This window comes from Antechinus flavipes, chromosome 1 (genome assembly GCF_016432865.1).
Source record: "Antechinus flavipes isolate AdamAnt ecotype Samford, QLD, Australia chromosome 1, AdamAnt_v2, whole genome shotgun sequence".
Taxonomy (NCBI): Eukaryota; Metazoa; Chordata; class Mammalia; order Dasyuromorphia; family Dasyuridae; genus Antechinus; species Antechinus flavipes.
In genome coordinates this window covers 220,200,487-220,217,463 of record NC_067398.1, presented here as the reverse complement: position 1 = coordinate 220,217,463, position 16,977 = coordinate 220,200,487, and positions in this window count along the sequence as shown.

Sequence of the window (16,977 nt, the reverse complement as noted above, 5' to 3'; positions counted from 1 at the left end):
TTCAAGGAAATTTTCTTGCAGTCAGAAATCTTTATTAACTTCAATGAAAAACAACCTAGACTCAGAGAAGACCCTACTCTGGCAGACTGATGGTGCACATAGTGAATGAGAATGTGAGTCCTTGTCTGCTTTCAAGAGTAATAAGTTTTTTTTTTTAATTTAAATTTTATTTTATTTAATAATAACTTTATATTGACAGAATCCATGCCAGGATAATTTTTTTACAACATTATCCCTTGCACTCGCTTATGTTTCGTTTTTTCCCCTCCCTCCCTCCACCCCCCCGCCAAGATGGCAAGCAGTCCTATATATGTTAAATATGTTGCAGTATATCCTAGATACAATACATATTTGCAGAACCGAACAGTTCTCCCGCTGCACAGGGAGAATTGGATTCAGAAGGTAAAAATAACTCAGGAAGAAAATCAAAAATGCAAATAGTTCACATTCATTTCCCAGTGTTCCTTCTTTGGGTGTAGCTGTTTCTGTCCATCATTTATCCATTGAAACTCAGTTAGGTCTCTTTGTCATAGAAATCCACTTCCATCAGAATACATCCTCATACAATATCGTTGTCGAAGTGTATAATGATCTCCTGGTTCTGCTAATCTCACTTAGCATCAGTCCATGTAAGTCTCTCCAAGCCTATCTGTATTCATCCTGCTGGTCATTCCTTACAGAGCAATAATATTCCATAACATTCATATGCCACAATTTACCCAGCCATTCTCTAATTGATGGGCATCCATTCATTTTCCAGTTTCCAGCCACTACAAACAGGGCTGCCACAAACATTTTGGCACATACAGGTCCCTTTCCCTTTTTTAGTATCTCTTTGGGGTATAAGCCCAATAGAAACACTGCTGGATCAAAGGGTATGCACAGTTTGATAACTTTTTGGGCATAATTCCAGATTGCTCTCCAGAATGGCTGGATTCGTTCACAACTCCACCAACAATGCATCAGTGTCCCCGTTTTCCCGCATCCCCTCCAACATTCATCATTATCCCTTCCTGTCATCTTAGCCAATCTGACAGGTGTGTAGTGATATCTCAGAGTTGTCTTAATTTGCATTTCTCTGATCAATAGTGATTTGGAACACTCTTTCATGTGAGTGGTAATAGTTTTAATTTCTTCATCTGAAAATTGTCTGTTCATATCCTTTGACCATTTATCAATTGGAGAAAGGCTTGATTTTTTACAAATTTGAGTCAGTTCTCTTTATATTTTGGAAATGAGGCCTTTATCAGAACCTTTAATTGTAAAGATGTTTTCCCAGTTTGTTGCTTCCCTACTAATCTTGTTTCCATTCGTTCTGTTTGTACAAAGGCTTTTTAATTTGATATAATCAAAATTTTCTATTTTGTGATTGGTAATGGTCTCTAGTTCATCTTTGGTCACAAATTTCTTTCTCCTCCACAAGTCTGAGAGATAAACTATCCTATGTTCCTCTAATTTATTTATAATCTCGTTCTTTATGCCTAGGTCATGGACCCATTTTGATCTTATCTTGGTATATGGTGTTAAGTGTGGGTCCTTGCCTAATTTCTGCCATACTAATTTCCACTTATCCCAGCAGTTTTTATCAAATAATGAAATCTTATCCCAAAAGTTAGAATCTTTGGGTTTGTCAAACACTAGATTGCTATAGTTGACTATTCTGTCTTGTGAACCTAACTTTTTCCACTGATCAACTAATCTATTTCTTAGCCAATACCAAATGGTTTTGGTGACTGCTGCTTTATAATATAATTTTAGATCAGGTACAGCTAGACCACCTTCATTTGATTTTTTTTTTCATTAATTCCCTTGAGATTCTCGACTTTTTATTGTTCCATATGAATTTTGTTGTTATTTTTTCTAAATCATTAAAATATTTTCTTGGAAGTCTGATTGGTATAGCACTAAATAAATAGATTAGTTTAGGGAGTATTGTCATCTTTATTATATTTGCTCGGCCTATCCAAGAGTACTTAATATTTTTCCAATTATTTAAGTCTGACTTTATTTGTGTGGAAACTTTTTTGTAATTTTGCTCAAAAAATTCCTGACTTTCCTTTGGTAGGTAGATTCCCAAATAGTTTATGCTATCAACAGTTATTCTGAATGGAATTTCTCTTTGTATCTCTTGCTCTTGGATTTTGTTGGTAGTGTATAAGAATGCTGAGGATTTATGGGGATTTATTTTGTATCCTGCTACTTTGCTAAAATTATGAATTATTTCTAATAGCTTTTTAGTAGAATCTCTGGGGTTTTCTAGGTATACCATCATATCATCTGCAAAGAGTGATAGTTTGGTTTCCTCATTGCCTACTCTAATACAATATTGAATAATAATGGTGATAGAGGGCAACCTTGTTTCACTCCAGATCTTACTGGGAAAGGTTCCAGTTTGCATATGATGCTTACTGAAGGTTTTAAATATATGCTCCTAACTATTTTAAGGAAAAGTCCTTTTATTCCTATGCTCTCAAGTGTTTTTATTAGGAATGGCTCTTGGATTTTATCAAATGCTTTTTCTGCATCTATTGAGATGATCATATGGTTTTTGTTTGGTTGGTTGTTGATATAGTCAATTATGTTAATAGTTTTCCTAATATTGAACCAGCCCTGCATTCCTGGTATAAATCCTACTTGGTCATAGTGTATTATCCTGGGGATGATTTTCTGTTATCTTTTTGCTAATATTTTATTTAAGATTTTAGCATCAATATTCATTAGGGAGATTGGTCTATAATTTTCTTTCTCTGTTTTCAGCCTACCTGGTTTAGGTATCAGTACCATATCTGTGTCATAAAAGGAGTTTGGTAGGACTCCTTCAATCCCTACTTTTTCAAATAGTTTATTTAGCATTGGAGTTAATTGATCTTTAAATGTTTGATAGAATTCAGATGTAAATGCATCTGGTCCTGGGGATTTTTTCTCAGGGAGTTGATTGATAGTTTGTTCTATTTCTTTTTCTGAGATAGGAGTGTTTAGGATATTTACTTCTTCCTCTGTTAGTTTAGGCAAGCTATATTTTTGGAGGTATTCTTCTATTTCATTTAAGTTGTCGAATTTATTGGCGTAAAGTTGGGCAAAGTAACTCCTAATTATTGCTCTAATTTCCTCTTCGTTAGTGGTGATTTCTCCCTTTTCATTTTTAAGACTAACAATTTGATTTTCCTCTTTCCTTTTTTTAAATCAGATTTACTAAGGGTTTGTCTATTTTGTTGGTTTTTTCATAGAACCAACTCTTAGTTTTATTAATTAATTTAATAGTTTTTTTACTTTCAATTTTATTGATCTCTCCTTTTATTTTTAGAATTTCAAGTTTAGTGTTTGACTGGGGGTTTTTAATTTGTTCCTTTTCTAGCATTTTTAGTTGCAAGCCCAATTCATTGACCTTCTCTTTCTCTATTTTATACAAATAGGCCTCTAGAGATATGAGATTTCCCCTTATTACTGCTTTGGCTGCATCCCATACATTTTGGTATGATGTCTCATTATTATCGTTTCCTTGGATGAAGTTATTAATTATGTCTATGATTTGCTGTTTCACCCAATCATTCTTTAGTATGAGATTATTTAGTTTCCAATTATTTTTGGTCTACTTTCCCGTGGCTTTTTATTGAATGTAATTTTCAATGCATCGTGGTCTGAAAAGGATGAATTCACTATTTCTGCCTTACTGCATTTGAGTTTGAGGTTTTTATGTCCTAATATATGGTCAATTTTTGTATAAGTTCCATGAACTGCTGAAAAGAAGGTGTACTCCTTTCTGTCCCCATTACATTTTCTCCAGAGATCTATCATATCTAATTTTTCTAGTATTCTATTTATCTCTTTGACTTCTTTCTTATTTATTTTGTGGTTTGATTTATCTAATTCTGAGAGTGCAAGGTTGAGATTTCCCACTATTATAGTTTTACTGTCTATTTCTTCTTGCAGCTCTCTTAATTTCTCTTTTAAGAATTTAGATGCTACACTACTTGGTGCATATATGTTTAATATAGGTACTGCTTCATTATTCATTCTACCCTTTAGCAAGATATAGTGCCCTTCCTTATCTCTTTTGATTAGATCAATTTTTGCTTTAGCTTGATCTGAGATCAGGATGGCTACCCCTGCTTTTTTGACTTCACCTGAAGCATAGTAGATTTTGCTCCAACCTTTTACCTTTAACCTGCATGTATCACCCCGCTTCAGGTGTGTTTCCTGTAAACAACATATTGTAGGATTCTGGCTTTTAATCCATTCTGCTAACCGCTTCCTCTTTATAAAGGAGTTTACCCCGTTCACATTTATGGTTAGAATGACCAATTCTGTATTACTTGCCATCTTGTTAACCCCGGTTTATGCTTTTCTCCCTTCTTTCCCCTTTCCCCCCTTCCCAGTATTAAGCTTGTGAGCACCACTTGCTTCTCACAGCCCTCCCTTTTTTAGTATCCCTCCCCCCCCTTAGAGTTCCTCCCCCCAACTTACCCTTTTCCCTCCCAGTTACCGTATTCCCTTCCTCTTAGCTTATTCCTTCCCTTTTCACTTTTCCCTTCTCACTTTTCAATGAGGTTGGAGAAGTTTCACCATAGATTGAATATGTCTAAAATTTTTCTCTTAAAGCCAATTCTGAAAGCAGTAAAATACTCACTATATTCATCCCTCTCCATTCTTTCTCTCAGATATAATAGGTTTTCTTTGCCTCTTCATGAAATGTAGTACCCCCACTTTCCCCTTTTTCTGGTACCATGTCCTTTCCACATCTAGTTTCTAGAACAAGGTATACATGTATTCTTTATACATCTTTATAGCCAAAATATAGTTCCCAAGATTAATCTTTGCCTTTTTAGATTTCTCTTGAGTTCTGTACTTGTAGATCAAATTTTTTGTTAAGTTCTGGCTTTTTCATCAAAAATAGGTGAAATTCGCTTACTTCGTTGAATGTCCATCTTCTTCCCTGGAAAAAGATGCTCATTCTCGCTGGGTAAGTTATTTTTGGTTGCATGCCAAGTTCCTTAGCCTTTCGGAATATCATATTCCAGGCCCTTCGATCCTTTAATGTGGATGCTGCCAGATCCTGGGTGATCCTTATTGTGGCTCCATGATACTTGAATTGGGTTTTTCTAGCTGCTTGCAGTATTTTTTCCTTCTGCCAATGTTCTGGCATTTGGCCACTATATTTCTTGGTGTTTTGATTTTAGGATCCCTTTCAGTAGGGGATCGATGAATTCTTTCAATGTCTATTTTACCCTCTGTTCCTATGACTTCTGGGCAGTTCTCTTTGATAATTTCCTGGAAAATAGTTTCCAGGCTCTTTTTTTCATCATACTTTTCTGGGAGTCCGATGATTCTCAGGTTGTCTCTCCTGGATCTGTTTTCCAGGTCTGTTGTCTTCCCCAGAAGGTATTTCACATTCTTTTCCATTGTTTGATTTTTTTGAATTTGCTTGACTGATTCTTCTTGTCTCCTCGAGTCATTCAATTCCATTTGTTCGACCCTGATTTTCAGTGAAGTATTTTCTTCACTCACTTTTTAAAGATCTTTCTCTAATTTTCCAATTGAGTTCTTTTGTTCTGTGGAATTTTTTTCCATTTCGCCAATTTTGTTTTTTAGAGAGCTATTTTCTGTTTCCAGTTCACCAATCCTATTTTTCAAGGATTTGATTTCTTTATCCACTCTCTCTTTAACTGAGTGGGATGACTTCTCCAGACTCTTTTGCCAAGCCTCCCTCTCCTTTTGCCAAGTCTCCCTCTCCTTTTGCAAAGCCTCACTCTGCTTTTGCCAAGTCTCCCTCTCCTTTTGCAAAGCCTCCTTCTCCTTTTCCCATTTTTCTTCTAGCTCTCTTGTGAAAGCCTTTTTAATTTTCTCCATGAGATTCATCTGTGCTGAGGAACAGATGATCTCCTCCTTTGGGGATTTACCTGGGGACTGTTTGTTTTTAGTCTCCTCAGGATTTGGAGTCTGCTCTTTATCTGTATAGAAGCTGTCAAGGGTTAAAGTCTTTTTCAGTTTCTTGCTCATTCTGTCTAATAATCAAAGACAAACTATCAAAGAGACAGAAGAAAAAAAAAACCCTTGAATGGAGGCTGCTTTCTTTGGGGGAGGGGCTGGGTGGTGTTACCGAGCTTTTTCTACAGACTGCGGGGGGCAGTAGTGAGGCCCTAACAGGACAGCAATGGCTGTGCTGTGCCTGCGCTCTGAGATCTGAGAGCGTGCTGAGACACTGTGGGGGAGGGGTGGCCAGGTCCCGAGAGACTCCAGCTGTTTGGGGTTGTATTCTTCACCCTCGGTGTTTTTAACTTCTCTGCTGGGCTGCTGACTTGCTGGCAGAGCAAAGTATCTAATCCTGTAGCAAAGCTCTCCCCTCAGAGATGGCTGTGATCACGCCCCACCCCCTCTCTGCTCTGCTTGGCTCTGAGCCGCTTTCCGCTTTCCGTGCTCTCGCTGCAGCTGCTGCCCGCAGACTGCTTCCGATCTAATAACCGTCCCTGCCCTCACGCAAAAACAGAACTTTCTTGATGAGTCTCAAAGATGGTTTCTCTTGGTAAGTAATTGTATGTTTTTTTTCAGTCGAGCATTAATTCAGAGGCATGAAATGAAATGGATAGTGAGAGAAAAACGCAGAGGCTACACAGAGGATGTGCCTCCTCTCCGCCATCTTGGCTGGAAGTCCAAGAGTAATAAGTTCAAAGGAACAGTCAGCAGACTTGAGGCCAAAACACACAAAAATAGCCTGCTGACAAGGACATTTCCTTGCATCCTAGAGTGTTGCCACAGTGTGTCATTAAGCCCCTAGTTAGGTTATAAAGCAGCTCTGAGTAAATCTGTCTGAAGGTATCAGGAGCCCATCATATGCCCCCTTTTCTTATTGCAGGGGTAGAAAACTGGGGAGTAAGGATGCTAATCTCAAATCTTCTAGAACTGCTTCATGCTGGAGAAGCGGGTAGAGCTGTCTCTATTAGGAGAAGCCTTAAAATCACAAAGTCCACTAGAGGAGGAGATGAGTGTCAAGGATGATGTCTATCTTTGCATGTTGCATGCAAAAATCTGTCGAACTTTGTCCAATGAGGAGGTTATATCAGCAGTATACACAAAGTGGACCTTGACCTGAGTTTTGCAAGAGGAAATCAAAGAAAAAGAAGAGTTCAGTAATGGGAGTCAATAGAGACAGTAGTTAAGAGCCCCAATCAGTAGAAGAATTTGGAGATATGAGATTTTTGTGAATGTCTCACATCCACCCAGACTTTTCTAGGAATAGAAATTAGGTATTGAGTAAAGAGAGTGATTGGTTGAGGAGGTCTCTAATCAGTAGCATTTCTCTTGACAAGCGCTCATAAGGTGGGACAGATATGTAGTTAAAAGAAAACAAAATGATTTAAGAAAAGTTTATTTTCTGATCTGGAGAATATAAAAATTGGGGAGCTGGGAGCTAAGGGTAAGAATTGATTGAATCAGCAGGTCCATTTTCTATGGCTTGGTCTATGCATATCAAATAAGTTGTTTGTAAGAAGACACATTTGTACCATAAGACCAATGTACAAACAGATGTCATTTCCACATTAGTAGTAAACTTGACTAGAATTGATTTTTCCACTGATGTTACCATAAAAGTTTCCATCAGTTACATGACCTCTAAGAAAACTGATTACACTAAAATTATTTTTTTTAAATCACATTAAAAATGTTTCAGAGTTAGTTTCAATAATCAATAAAATAACATCTGGGTTCCACATTATTGGGACCCAGCTGTATCAATAATCAATTGTTCTCACATTATTTTGAAACATTTAAGTATTTTATTTCAGACAGATCTATACATTTAGCAGATGATTCAAAAACTCATTTACCTAATGACTACACATTTTCAGATTGAAAAGAGCAAGATTTTATAAACCTGTTTCATACTCATGGCTTCTACAGACCACTTGCTCTGATTATAGATATTCCCCATAAAAGTGAAAAGCAGCAACATGATTATAATAGTATCAAACTAGCACTGCATACTTAAGATTAAAGGCACATAAATTGCAGGATACATTATTTTTCTTTAAGATGCTCAGTAATTGATAAACAAAGATTCAGGTTGTAGAAATATAAAAATTCTAAATTGTATAAAATTTTAAAAAATTGTATTCAACAAAACATGGTCAGTTATTAACTTTATCCAAAGGAACATCAACATAGACTAATGTTCTTAAAATCTCTTTACACAATGGGGATATCTTTAAGATCACTAAATACAAGCAATTAAATCACCCTTATCACAATGACAAAGTTTATTAAGTTTCATATATCTTAAGATAATTTACTTAACATCTTTGATTCTTATTATCCCTTGAGTTTAAATTTATCCTGGTATTAAAAAAAAAATTACTAGAAAACATTTCTATATAGCAATTTTGTAGATTGTCAGGAAACCAGTTCCTTGTTTGGAAACCACAAAACCCCGAACAACTCTTTTCTCAGGACTGATGACCTTGCTCACAAGTTAGTTTTAAGAATCTAGCAAGCTTTCAAATTAAGGGTAACCAACAGGGACCACAGAGAAGGGCTGAGCTTCCTGCTCCTGCCTCTTTACCCCATTACCTTTATTACTGCAGTAGGGTGTGCACCTCTACCATTCTGTGGAGAATGGGGAGGTGTTTGTACCTCATCCTTTTGCTTCTACACACAATTATTACCAGTTTTAGGCTTTCACATCATGACAACAACTCCAAATAACTTAATGAATAATCTTACAACCTTCATAAATGATAATTTATTTTAGCTGTAATTCCTTCTTAACTCACAAAGATAGAAATATTGAATTTCCTAACTGGTGGTTATAAAGAATTATAATATGAATGGTTTTAAATAGATTTTTTTTCCTTCTACAGTCTTTTAGTTGTTCACTTTATACTTCAATTTAGGTTACTAGATGACAAACTAAATCTCAATCTTAATATCTCAGAAAGAACTCATTATCAGCATGTAGTATTTACTGAATCTCATTACTCAATAGTGAATTCAAGTGGTAGGAGAAATTGGGCTTTCCACTCCTGTTTCCTTAAGTGAATTTCCCTTTGATGTTCAGAAGAAATAAAGCTGTTTTTAAAATTCAAATACCACATATTCTATCACAAAATGGGTAGGAATGTCATACAATCGACAATCAGTTCCCCGATTTTAATACAATAATTTAAAAAGTTATTCTAAAATTGATCAATGTTTAACTTTAGTTTGTGAAACTCCTTAAATTCCAACTAGATGTTCCAATCAGTCCATTACTTTTTGGTTCTTTCCCAATTCACACTAACGTTTTTGTGAGAGCCAGGAAAGGATCAATGTCTCAAACCTGTTGCCTGAATCTTGCAAATGCAGGTTGATTTACTTTAGTGGCAGCAAACTATTTTTCTGTTTTCAAAAGTTCCCAGATTCTTAAATCTACTATTCACACTGTCAGTACAAATTACAGCTTGCTTGTTGCTTTCTATTTTTCTCATTCCTACATGCTTAAACTTTCTTGCTTTCTTTTTCATATTGGACACTTTGGTTTTCTTGCTTATTTTGATCCATCACTTTTCTTCTACTTGCTTTTATCATCTTATCTCAAATAATAGCATATATTCTTTTTCTCTTTCCCCCATCTATCCCTCCCATTATAGTCAGGGAAAGGGAGGGATAAAGAAAAAGGAGGAAACTTCCTTTTACTTTCCTAAAACAACACTGTTAATGTTGTCAGTTGATTTTTAAAACTCTTTTAAAGCTTTTTTCTAAAATTCGATCTTTATTCTCAAAACTTAGCAAGATGTTTCAGAAAAAGGTAAATTCATGGAATTAGCCAAAGTCTCAGGAGTTCTTTCCTGAAATTTTAAAATGATTAATTGCCAAACTCCTTAATGATTACTCTCAAAACCTACAGAATCTGCAAAGATGTTTTAGTGGTTCTACAACTTTAATTATCTAACTTTATTTCTATATCCTTAACTTGGCCAGTACTGGGACCACAAAAAAGACTGGCTTTCCCCTTTTTAAACATAGTTATTAGGGATGTTAATAAATCTTGTCCAGTATTCTCTCTAACTGCAGACCATAAATCTTTCAAAGTAACAGAATCTTGCTCAAGCACAAACATGACAGATATTTTACAAATATAGACACAGAAATAATTAGTTACATTATTTTATTGAGAGATCCATTCTGATACTCCAAGTTGTACTGAAGTCAGTTATTTAAAATTGAGATATTCTGGTTTCAAGGGTTTCTTCCTTTCAGTAGGCTGAAAAGAAAATCTAGCTAAACGTATTTTACAGGAATCATGAAAGGAAGTATTCTGAGAGAGGGCCACGAGGGATGAATATATAAGACTTCCCCCATTTTCTTCTTTTCTAAAGTTTACAGAGTTGTTTTGAAGCAACATTTTCTGGCCCTCTAGATCATATTGAGATCAGGCAGTATTATCAAAAAGAAGGCTTTTTTTTTCTTGAATTGCCCTTGACCTATTTTCCCTTAGTGTCCTAAAATGTATCTCAGGGATGGATTCTTTGGTGTAGATTTTTCTGGCCCATGGTAAAAGAGGTTCCTCCCAGACCAGTCCTTAGATGTTTTTGTCTAGGGGGTCCCAGATTTGTGCACATTTGCCAACAGCTGTGAAATCCCCAAATCTGTACTAGAAGTAAGCAGGCCTTCCAGGGTTTCCTATATATTCTCAATCCAAGCATTGCTGGGAAGAAAGGGAGAGAGAAGAGGTGACAAACAGAAAGGCATTTCACTCTGAAAGCCTAGCGGAACCTACATAGGAATGGACAAGAGATAACTACAATACAAGGAGAGGAAAAAGAAAAAAAAAAAACTTACTTTGAATGAATCCAAGAGAATTGCAAAGGGTGATCTGGATTTCAGAACCAAAATGATGTGTACTCCAAATAGATCAGAGGTGGCTTGAAAGAATTTGAAAACATTTTCTTGCAGTCACAAATCTTTATTAGCACCAAAGAAAAATGGGCTAGACTCAGAGAAGGTCCAATTGCAAAATATCTGAAGGGTGGGAGAGAGCTTATAAAGGGAATTATTAGAAGATATCTGAGTTGGCTGATGGTCCAGATAATGAATGAGAAAGTGAGTCCTTGTGTGATTTCAAGACTAAAATATGTGATAAGATCAAAGGAATAGTCAGTAGATATAGGGCCAGGACACACAAAAATAGTCTGCTGTCAGGGAGCTTTCCTTGCACCTTAGGGTGCTGTGAGTGTGTCATAAAGCTCCTAGTTATCCCCTGGGTGGGGGTTTCTGGAGCTCATTAATCTCTCTCTCTCTTTTTCTCCCTCTCTTCATATGCTAATATAATGTCATATTCCTCCTCTCATCAGGAATGACCAACAAATATATAATATATAGTTCTAATCTCAATCCTAAACATTATCATATTATGAATCTCAGTCACTAAATTCAAAAACAGATTCATAATCTGGTCCTCCCCAAATGGGCCATTTTCTAGTCTTCTCTATTGCTGCTGAAGCACTACCTTTCTAGACAGTTTAAATTTAACTTCAGGTTCATCCTTGAGTCTTCCTTATTCTTCCTCCATGTAAAATCAATTGGCAATTCTTGTAGCTTCTTTCTCCATATCTTTATCATCCATTCTCTTCTTTGTATATATGACCATTACACTATTTATGGCCTTCATCCTTTCTCACTTAAATTATTGCAATAATTCCCTTTCCATTAGCCTATTTTATCTTCAATTCATTTTCACATAGATGTGAAATTAAAATCTTAAAACTTACTGCTTATCACCTTGCTGCTTAAAAATCTTCTGCACCTCTTTTTTCAGGATTAAAAGACAAAAATCACAGCCCATTTGAAATCTTATATAATCTGATTCCAACTTATAATTTTAGGTTTATTTCATATTGTTCCTGTTCATATAATCAATCAAAAATAATATATTAAGCACCTACTGTGCCAAGTTTTATTTGAGACTGAGGATACAAACAAAATAATGAAACAATTGCTACTTCCATGGAACTTAGATTTGAATATGCAAACTATAAACACATTTACAATTATACATAAAATGCTAATGGAATTCACAGTTCCACAAATTTAATTTGCTATTTATTCTTTATACTTGACTATCTTCCTTTCCTATGCTTTTGCAGAGTCTACTATCCATGCCAGGCATACAAACCCTGCTCATTATTATCCTTTAAACTCATTAGATTCCCTTAAGATTAAGCTCAGATATCACATCTACAGAGTCTTTCCTAAATCTCAGTTTTAGTGCTTTCTCTTGAAAATATATTTTATTTAACATAAATCCCATATGTAGACTATAAGTTACTTGAAGAAAAATACTGCTTCAAATTTGTCTTCATATGCTTAGCACTATCATCACACTGAAAATATTAGGCATTTAATAAATGTTGAATGATTTGAATTGAATCATAATATTGCATAGCATATTTGTTTGTGTTTGTGTCATATTTCCCCATGTTGCTATAATTTCCAAGAGATCGAGACATCTCATTCAAATTCCATGTTTTCCTCAGCAGCTAGAACAATATTTAACTGATACAATGACCTTCCTATGAGAAAGGTTCATCAGCATTATATATCTAGGATGTTTAAGACATAAGAATTGAAGCAAATTATTCCTGGCCTTAAGGTTAAATGTTTTATCTCTACGTTTGCTCATCCAATATGTAGTATAATGCTTAGTACAGAAAAAGAACTTAGAATGAGTGTTTAATGCTGATGAATGCTTAAGCAAATGTGAAGCATTACAAATGCAAAATGTTGCATTTGTACATAATATACTCAAACAGCAACATAATTTTGAACTTCCTCAATAGAGTTTGATTTCAATGGAATGGGTGTTGATTTTATTCAGGATATTTTGGAAATTTTCTCATTTATAATATTATAAACAATGCTTTGATGATTAATCAAGACAAAATATGTTTAACTGTAGTTGCCTTTATCCATTTTTATGTCAAATTTGACATTTATTTAAAGTAAACAAAAATTCTTGATCCAAGTGAGGCTGTCAAAGTTATGCAAATATCCTTAAGTGATATCAAAAATGTTTTTTGGCAAATGTTGTCCTAATACCACAATAAGTCAACAACTATTTATTACATACTTACTATATGCCATGTACTGTGTTAAGCCTTAAAACTATAAAGGGAAAGACAAAGTATCATTGCTTATAGTTTTTTTCAGGAAGAGAATATGTAAGCAATCATTCATAAAAAAGCACATATAGTGGAAATTGGAGAGTGAGAAAGCATTAGCATTAAAAGTGATGAGGACACTCTTCTGGTTGATGAGATATATTTGGGTCATGAAAGAGAAGCCACAAGGAGGAGATGAAGAAGAAATCAATATAATAGATATGAAGGGATAGTGAAAATGCTAAGTTGAAAGGAGTATCTTGTTAAAGAAACAGCAAAAATTCCAACATCCCTGGATCAAAAGAATCTGAAAGGGAGTGAGGCATAAGAAAGTTAACAAGGTAGGAGTGTGTGTGTGTGTGTGTGTGTGTGTGTGTGTGTGTGTGTGTGTGATATTACTTAATCATTGAAGCTGCATTATGCTGCTGTTACTTTAACTAGTTAGGAATATCTCAAGTAATTATCACTCAAAAGACTATATGATTAAGTTTGAAAAATCTTTGAAAATCATTGACTGAAATCAAGAAAGGATATTCATTTCTATGTACTTTGAAACATACTCACACATCCAGGTATCACTTATAAATTATCAAGGGAATTGTGAAGGGAGAGGAATTTTGTAAATTGGGCCATATGACTTTTTAGTGTATTTCTGGGAAGTAACTCATTTGGAATATGGGAAGACAAGTGTTTTTGTCTTCAATTTTGGTCTTCCTTTTGATGAGAGGAGAATTTTAGACTTCTCATTTTCCAGTTGGCAGCCTAGAAAAAAATCTCAAGATTATCAGACAGCATCTTTATCTAAAAGCATATTGGATATAGACAGACCTTATATATATGTTTATTTATTTTTAAATTTTTAAATAGCTTTTTTATTTACAAGTTATATCTATGGATAATTTTACAGCATTGACAATTGCAGAACCTTTTGTTCCAATTTTTCCCCTCCTTCCTCCCACTCCCTCCCCTAGATAGCAAGATGACCAGTAGATGTTAAATATATTAAAGCATAAATTAGATATAAAATAAGTATATATGTCCAAACAGTTGTTTTGCTGTACAAAAAGAATTGGAGTCTGAAATAGTGTACAATAAGCCTGTGAAGGAAATCAAAAAATTCAGGTGGGCAAAAATATAGGGATTGGAAATTCAATGTAATGGTTCTTAGCCATTTCCCAGAGTTCTTTCACTGTGTGTAGCTGGTTCAGTTCATTACTGCTCCATTAGAACTGATTTGATTCATTTCATTGCTGAAGATGGCTAGGTCCATCAGAATTGATCATCATATAGTATTTTTGTTGAAGTATATAATGATCTCCTGGTCCTGCTCATTTCACTCAGCATCAGTTCGTGTAAGTCTCTCCAGGCCTTTCTGAAATCATCCTGCTGGTCATTTCTTACCGAACAATAATATTCCATATTATACATATACCACAATTTATTCAGCCATTCTCCAATTGATGGGCATCTACTCAGTTTCCAGTTTCTGGCCACTACAAAGATACCTGCCACAAATATTCTTGCACATAATAGGCCCCTTTCCCTTCTTTAAGATCTCTTTGGAATATAAGCCCAGTAGTAACACTGATGGATCAAAAGGTATGCACAGTTTGATAACTTTTTGAGCATAGTTCCAAATAGCTCTCCAGAATGGTTGGATGTATTCACAATTCCACCAAAAATATATTAGTGTCTCTGTTTTCCAACATCCCCTCCAACATTCCCCATTATCTTTCCCTGTCACTCTAGCCAGTCTGACAGGTGTGTAGTGGTATCTCAGAGTTGTCTTAATTTGCATTTCTCTGATTAATAATGACTTGGAGAATCTTTTCATATGGCTAGAAATAGTTTCTATTTCTTAATCTGAAAATTATCTGTTCATACCCTTTGACCATTTATCAATAGGAAAATGGATTGATTTCTTACAAATTAGAGTCAATTCTCTATATACTTTGGAAATGAGGTCTTTATCAGAAGCTTTGAATGTAAAAATGTTTTCCCAGGTTATTGTTTCCCTTCTAATCTTGTCTCCATTGGCTTTGTTTCTACAAAAACTTTTCAATTTGATATAATCAAAATTTTCTATTTTGTGATCAGTAAGGACCTAGTTCTTCTTTGGTCATCAATTCCTTCCTCTTTCACAGGACTGAGAGTTAAACTATCCTATGTTCCTCTAATTTATTTATAATCTCATTCTTTATGCCTAGGTCATGAACCCATTTGGATCTTATTTTGGTGTATGGTATTAAGTGTGGATCAATGCCTAGTTTCTGCCATACTAAATTTCCAATTTTCCCAGCAATATTTGTCAAACAGTGAATTCTTATTCCAAAAGCTGGAGTCTTTGGGTTTGTCAAACACTAGAGTATTAAAGTTATCAACTATTTTATCCTTTGAACCTAACCTATTCTACTTATCAATTAATCTATTTCTTAGCCAATATCAAAGGGTTTTGGTAACTGCTGCTTTATAATATAATTTTAGATCTGGTACAGCTAGGCCATCTTCATTTGATTTTTTTTTTTCATTAATTCCCTTGAAATTCTTGACCTTTTGTTTTTCCATATGAACTTTGTTGTTATTTTTTCTAGATCATTAAAATAGTTTTTTGGGAGTCTGATTGGTATAGCGCTAAACAAATAGATTAGTTTAGGTAGTATTGTAATCTGTATTATATTTGCTTGCCCTATCCAAGAGCATTTAATATTTTTCCAATTGGTTAGATCAGACTTAATTTGTGTGGAAAGTGTTTTGTAATTTTGTTCATAAAGTTTCTGATTTTCCCTTGGCAGATAGATTCCTAAATATTATATACTATCAGTAGTTACTTTAAATCGAATATCTCTTTGTAACTCTGACTGTTAGATTTTGTTAGTGATATATAAAAATGCTGATGACTTATGTGGGTTTATTTTGTATCCTGTAACTTTGCTAAAGTTGTGAATTATTTCTAGTAACTTTTTAGTAGAATCTCTAAGTATAAGAATTTTCTAAGTATACCATCATATCATCTGCAAAGAGTGATAATTTGATTTCCTCATTACTTACTCTAATTCTTATAATCTCTTTCTCAACTCTTATTGCCACAGCTAATATTTCTAATAATAGTGGGCAATCCTGATCTTATGGGGAGTGGTTGCAGTTTGTCCCCATTATATATGATGTTTACTGATGGTTTTAAATAGATGTTACTGATTATTTTAAGGAAAAGTCCATTTATTCCTATACTCTCAAGTGTTTTTAATAGGAATGGATGTTGGATTTTATCAAATGCTTTTTCTGCATCTATTGAAATAATCATATGGTTTTTGTTAATTTCATTATTAATATGGCCAATTATACTGATAGTTTTCCTAATATTGGTATAAATCCTACTTGATCATAGTGTATTATCCTGGGGATGATTTTCTGTAGTCTTTTTGCTAATATCTTATTTAAGATTTTAGCATCAATATTCATTAGGGAGATTGGTCTATAATTTTCTTTCTCTATTTTCAACCTACTTGGTTTAGGTATCAGTACCATGTCTGTGTCATAAAAGGAGTTTGGTAGGACTCCTTCATTCCCTATTTTTTCAAATAGCTCATAAAGCATTGGGGCTAATTGTTCTTTGAATGTTTGGTAGAATTCATATGTAAATCCATCTGGTCCTGGGGATTTTTTTCTTTGGGAGGTGATTAATAGCTTGTTCTATTTCTTCTTCTGAAATGGGAATATTTAATTAATTTACTTCTTCCTCTGTTAATCTGGGAAGCCTATATTTTTGGAGGTAGTCATCCATTTCACTTAGGTTATCAAATTTATTGGCATAAAGTTGGGCAAAATAACTCCTTATTATTTCTCTAAT